Source organism: Oryctolagus cuniculus, chromosome 16 (assembly GCF_051225735.1).
Source record: "Oryctolagus cuniculus isolate XC-2025 breed Fujian yellow rabbit chromosome 16, ASM5122573v1, whole genome shotgun sequence".
In the NCBI taxonomy this organism is placed as follows: Eukaryota; Metazoa; Chordata; class Mammalia; order Lagomorpha; family Leporidae; genus Oryctolagus; species Oryctolagus cuniculus.
Genome location: NC_142882.1, coordinates 8,113,371 through 8,119,769, shown reverse-complemented (window position 1 = coordinate 8,119,769; position 6,399 = coordinate 8,113,371). Strand labels below are relative to the sequence as shown.

General features: G+C 39.2%; 1 long non-coding RNA gene across 1 annotated transcript; it reads right to left on the bottom strand.

Moving 5' to 3' along the window:
* Positions 1-382: 382 nt before the first annotated feature.
* Positions 383-5,872, bottom strand: LOC149121447 (uncharacterized). The gene is made up of 2 exons (XR_016223224.1): positions 5,383-5,872; positions 383-1,808 (listed from the first exon to the last, which is right to left on the bottom strand). It is a non-coding gene; the product is annotated as an uncharacterized LOC149121447 (long non-coding RNA).
* Between the last annotated feature and the right edge of the window lie 527 nt (positions 5,873-6,399).

Below are 6,399 nucleotides of genomic sequence, written 5' to 3'. Positions count from 1 at the left end.
GAAGCTCATAGAACCCTTAATAAACATGACTAAAAGAGATCCTCACCATGACATGTTGTAATTAAACTCACCACAGTGAAACATTAAGAAAAGATTCTAAAATGTGCAAGAGAGAAATGCCAGATTACTTTCAGAGGATCTCCAATTAGACTCACAGCAGACTTATCATCAGAAACCCTACAGGCTAGGAGGAAATGGTGAGATATAGCCCAGGTACTAAGAGAAAAACTGCCAGCCCAGAATATTATATCCTCCAAAGCTCTCATTTGTGAATTAAGGTGAAATAAAGACTGTGCCGGCCTGCGGCACGATGAACTGGGTTTTCCTGAAACAGAGAGTGGGAATGCGGGGACAAGGACGCAAAGAATGGAGCCAAGACAAGTCCTGATCAAGGCTCCTTTATTGAATAAATCCAGTAGTATTTAAACATGACCAGTTGTTTACAAGAAGGAGCACAAAAGATTTACATATCAAAAAGGCTCTTAAGGTTACAAAGAGTTCCCAATAAGGTTCTTAATTATTGATTACAAGGGTACAATAAAACACTTCATTTCTTGTGAAAGGTTTAGGTTCTTCCTGCCTCTTCCCGGAATCTCCCTAGCCCAATTGTCTGTGCCGGGGAAGTCTCCATATGTTTAAGTGTAAACAAAGGGAGTGACTACCTGTGGCTGCCCACATTTCCCCCTTTTTTATTTTTTGAGACACTGTTCCTGTCTTAGGTTGCCCGTGTCTCTTCTTGTCCTTACCCGTCATTGGACACCCCAGACATTCTCTGAGGCTCCTGTCTTAGGTTGGTACAAGGAGACAGAGTCTTACCCGTCATTGGAATTCAATGCCATCCTTTTTGGCTCGGGGGTGAAGCTGTGAATGCAACTTTAAAATCTCAGACCAAACGGTACCAAGTGGCACAGAGAGGCCTTGGAATATACAGGGGAGGCACTGACAAAAAGGCAGGAGCAGCAATAAAGGACCCAGCAACATCAAAAGCCAGTGGGTCCATTGAGATTCACCAAAAGAAAAGGGATTAGTTAGAAACATATTCTGAAGTTCACCTTTTAGCTGCTGTACCAGATATTTTATGTGAGGAACATTATTTGAGATATTAAAGCAGCAACTTCCAATCAAGTCACAGCTTATAAGATCTTTCAGTAGTAAGTAGTTAATGGCAGCTAAATGTAGCCAGAAATTGCTACTTTCAACAGAGAAGGAGGAATTGATCATAAGAGTTACTTCAACAGTTTTGACCAATACATCAACCAGGCTTCTTTCCTAAAATTGACAAAGGTATACCTGAGTCTGTCAATGTGACCAGTTTTGATATGCTAAAATCAGTATTCTCCCTTTTCGATTGATCAGTCACATTAAGCCATTGGTTTTCAACTATAACCCTCCCAGTACGGAACAAGGTTTGATTGTTCCTTACCCATTGTACAAATTCTGCTGTTTTAATTCCATTATCATAAGTGCATGAACAATTTTGAACTACTGGTGCGCACCAACAGAGTCCATGACCTAGGCTTAGTTTGATGTGAGCCAGCAAGCTTCATTCATCTTCAGGGGGATCCCAATCAGCAATGTTATCATAATGAAGATTGAGGGGTTGCTTCGAGACATTGTTTGCCGCACCAGTCGCTCAGGTAACCATCGTACTTCATTGTCTTTTTGCGAGAGTATAGAAACATGTCCACATCCCGATATTAAAACAGGGTCAGGTCCATACCATTGAGCAGTTAGAGAGTCTTTCCACTTCACGTAGACTTGTTGTCTTTCGGTTTCAGGATGCCAGTGATGATCAGCTGCAGATTTCCCTTGATTATCCAGTATTAAAAAATAGTATTAAAAAATTTAAAATGAAAAGAGCATGTGATAGCCATTTTTGTGGGGAATATGCCATGGTCCTGTATTCCCCCTTTTTTATTTTTTATAAATAATTTTTAATGTGGCATGTGCTCGTTCCACAATACCTTGTCCCTGGGGATTATAAGGAATCCCGGTGATGAGATGTGGAAGTTAGTACAGAAGTGCTTAAAAGAGTTGGAAGTATATGCTGGGCCATTATCAGTTTTTATCTGTATAGGGGTTCCTAGAACAGCAAATGCCTGAAGGCCATGAGAGATGTTTGGCAGCCTCGCCAGATTGCGGGGTGGCAAAAACAAAACCTGAACATGTATCTAAAGAGACATGTATATATTTTAGTTTACCAAATTCAGGGAAATGGGTAACATCCATCTGCCAAAGCTGATTAGGCATAAAACCTCTAGGATTTACACCATAATGAGGGACTAGGAGAAATGTGACACAGGAAGGGCAGGATTTTACAATTTGCCTTGCCTGTTCCCGGGTGATTCCGTATCTTACTGGTAAGGTCTGGGCATTGAGGTGATGCAAATCATGACCACGGGACGCTTTTTAGACTTTGTCAGTCCCTCTTTAAAGGATCTGGCTACTGAGCCAGGGACTGGAGCAGCTAGAAAGAAACACATTTATAACTGAAGTTTAGCATCATTTCACATCTTGGCACCACTTTTAATCTAAACAGCCCAATTGGTTATTATCTCTGCAAGATGAGAGATATATCTTTTGACATCTCCAGGGGCCCTCTGGAGGTATCAAAAGTCCAGAAAATTTAAAACTTTGATTTTCAGAAAGTCTGTTAAAGGTGCCAAGAGAATTTAGAGTATCTGGTCAAAATAGAATTCCTTAACATTTAGTCAGGGCAATTTTAACACTTTTAGACCACATCTGATCATAATGTTATTTAACAAAACTTTTTAAGACTTAATGCTTTTTATCAATCATAACTTAACAGACAATAGAGTACACAGATTACTTTGGCAGAATATGGATTCTATGTTTCTTGTTGTTGAATAAACCAGAAATAAAAACCTTGGATGTAGGAATTAGCACACGAAATTATCACATAACTCAGAACTATTTAACAGAGTTAAAAAGAGCTTACACGACCTAACTTTAGAAATGGCAGAGTAACTGATTAAGCAGACACTGTTAAAAAGAGACGTTATAGTTTTTGCAATAACAGATTTTAGGATTTACCATGAGACCATTTCCAGATAATTACTAACATTAGTACACATTTAAAAAAAAAAAAAAACATTGTTATAACAGAAGATCAGACTTCAACTTTAGCTTAGTGTAATTTTGGCATTAACATTTAACTTATAGAAAACTCTGTAAACAATGTTTTAAAATCAAACTTTTTACAACTTTTCATGACTTGCTCACACCTTCTGAAACTTTACACCCGTAGTTACTTTTCCATAGTTTTGAATTGTCATGTATGGACAACCTATGAGAATACATGCTGACAAACTCAGTCTCTCTTATCAAATTTAAGATGTTAAAAGTACACATAATACATTTTTCATGTTTTACTTAGCACTGATGCCTAGATGACTTAAGACACTGAGTTATTAATGAATACCACACCAATATCTGAATTAAAAGTCAAAATTACATTTCCATGCTTTTAAGTAACAAAAAGATAGATAACACCACTTGAGCAAACAAAGTCACTAGTGCATGGTTACAAGTTTGAAAAGATCTTCATCCTTAAGAGAAAAAAGTTTAAAGCATATCAAAGACATGTAAAACTGAGCAAGTGAACCAAAGGGAGTTTGCATTAGCCCAACTTTTTTAACCAATCTGTATTGGCTTACTTAACATAAAGGCTTGTATACACAGAATTTAATCTCATTTTTATAGGACTACTCTAGCTGAAAAGCAAAAACATGAATACAACATAGATTTGACATCATTTACTACATTTTAATACACTTTGTATAATTTGAATTGACTCAAACAGCTGTTACTTTAACAAATTTAGAGTCTCATCCTTTGAGAGTTCCAGGGATCCGACTGGAAGCCCCAAAGTTGAAAAGACTTGGTTTAGAATTTAAACTATCAGAGAGTCAAACCATTTTAGTCAAAAATTAGTAGGTTTAACCAAGGCTGTGGGCTAGATCTGATCAGAGTTAGGTAATCACTCAAACATTAAAGACAGGCAAATAATGTAAACAGCTTCGCATTGCAGTTTTTCCAATCAAGACTCATACTGTCAACAGAAAAATGGGAAACCTTCAAGACACATGAAAACTCTCATTAGATAAGTTAGCTACAGCAGCACAGAAAAGAATTGATTATCAGCGTATGAGTCCATTGCTTAAGTTTTTATTAACTGTAAAGAGAAAAACCCATCAAGTTGGAAAGGGTTAATGGATTAAGGTTCTTGCTCCCTTAGATAAAGCCAGCAGTAGCCAGAGGCACTTCCCCTGCCCCCCTCCTAGTGAGGAGGTTATTGAATTGGAAATGGAGACTAAAAAAGCCGCCCTGAGGAGCCCTTTCCCAAGAGAGATCTGGCTAATCCTGCATGGGTGCGGTAGGCCACATTGGCTGAAATAGAGTGCAGAGAAAGGCTGTGGTTCCTCATTTACAGGGAAGACTGCACATGCCAGGACCTAACAGGACTGGCTGTGGGGTTGGGTAGGTACGCCGTTTCACCAAGAGTGCTGGGAACCTCCATAGCGCCTAGTCTAATTAAAATAGCCACCAAGTTGAGATCTTAAACCAGAGCCAGATCCAATCAGGGCTACTGCAACCACTCAATTAAAACAGATAATTAATAGCGTACAAAAGCTTTTCAAGACATACCGGAACTACCATAAGCTGCAAAGATGGAAAAACATTTATCAGGTTGGAAAGGGTTATTGAATCAAGACTTTTCTCTAGGTCAAGATACCTGTGGAATTTTTCCTCTCTCTTTCTCCTGGCCATAGGTATAGGGAGCAGTGGGCTCATATGCATCATGAGCAGATTTTAAATCCTTTAACATTTTAAAGGGGACTGGATGGTAACGGGCATTTCTTGGCCATCTTCTGTATGTACTTTCACTGGAAAAGCATCAAAAAAGATTTTGGCTTCCTCCTGGCCTTGCTGTGCTGCTTTTCTCAGGGTTTGAGTGACATTCTTTTTAAGATATTTGGCAAACATTCCCCTTCTTGACAAAGGGATAATTTTTTATCATTGTTTTTTATAAATAATTTAAAGGGAGGGGCGGAGGGAGTAACTTTTTCCATAGAACTAGAGGATCGGCAGGATCGATTATCCTCACCATCACAGCTTCTGGCTTCCTCAATTTTCTCATGTCCTCCTGATGCATCTCATCTACAAGGCCTTCTTCAATAAACCAAGGACATGCAATTTCTATGGTTTCTATAAATTGCTCTATTACTTTCTTTTTTAACCCTATTCCTTGCATCTGCAATAATGCCTTCACTGCCTTTACTATTGGGGGATTTTTCCCGATGCTTGTCCCATAATGCCTGCTCAAAATAAATCTCCACAATTTTGGTGTCGGGTACTCACCACAAATTGTATACCTCTATAGTCGCGACTCCATGAATCCAGGTTCCTCACTGCTTCTCTAATTCTCAGGTCCCACGTTCGGGCGCCATTTGTGCCGGCCTGCGGCACGATGAACTGGGTTTTCCTGAAACAGAGAGTGGGAATGCGGGGACAAGGACGCAAAGAATGGAGCCAAGACAAGTCCTGATCAAGGCTCCTTTATTGAATAAATCCAGTAGTATTTAAACATGACCAGTTGTTTACAAGAAGGAGCACAAAAGATTTACATATCAAAAAGGCTCTTAAGGTTACAAAGAGTTCCCAATAAGGTTCTTAATTATTGATTACAAGGGTACAATAAAACACTTAGGTGATAAATGCAGGTTATAGGTGTGACTGATTATCTGTATCATTTCTTGTGAAAGGTTTAGGTTCTTCCTGCCTCTTCCCGGAATCTCCCTAGCCCAATTGTCTGTGCCAGGGAAGTCTCCATATGTTTAATTGTAAACAAAGGGAGTGACTACCTGTGGCTGCCCACAAAAGACCTTTCATAGCAAACAGAAATTGAAAGAATTTGTCGCCACTCGTCCAGCCCTGCAAAAGATGCTTAAAGATGTGCTACACACAGAAACACGGAAACAGTGCCATCTATATGAAAGAAGGTAAAGAAAGAAAACCTCCCAGTAAAAGATCACAGGAAGCTCAAAGCATATACTAGAAATGTGCCAGGGGATTCCAGTACAATCCCATCAAAGTTGCATGTACCAATGCCATCTTACTAGTCCAAGTGATCAATTTCAGTTCACAATTGATCACACTTATTTTCACTAAGTGTCAAAGGGATCACACAAGCAAGACTAGTGTGTGCTAATACTAACTGATATAATAAAAGAATGAGAGAACGATCCAACATGGGAAGCAGGATACACAGTAGACTCATAGAATAGCAGATGTCCTAAACAGCAGTCTGGCCTCAGGATCAGCCCTTAAGGCATTTGGATCTGCCTGAAGAGCCCATGAGAGTATTTTAGGCATGGA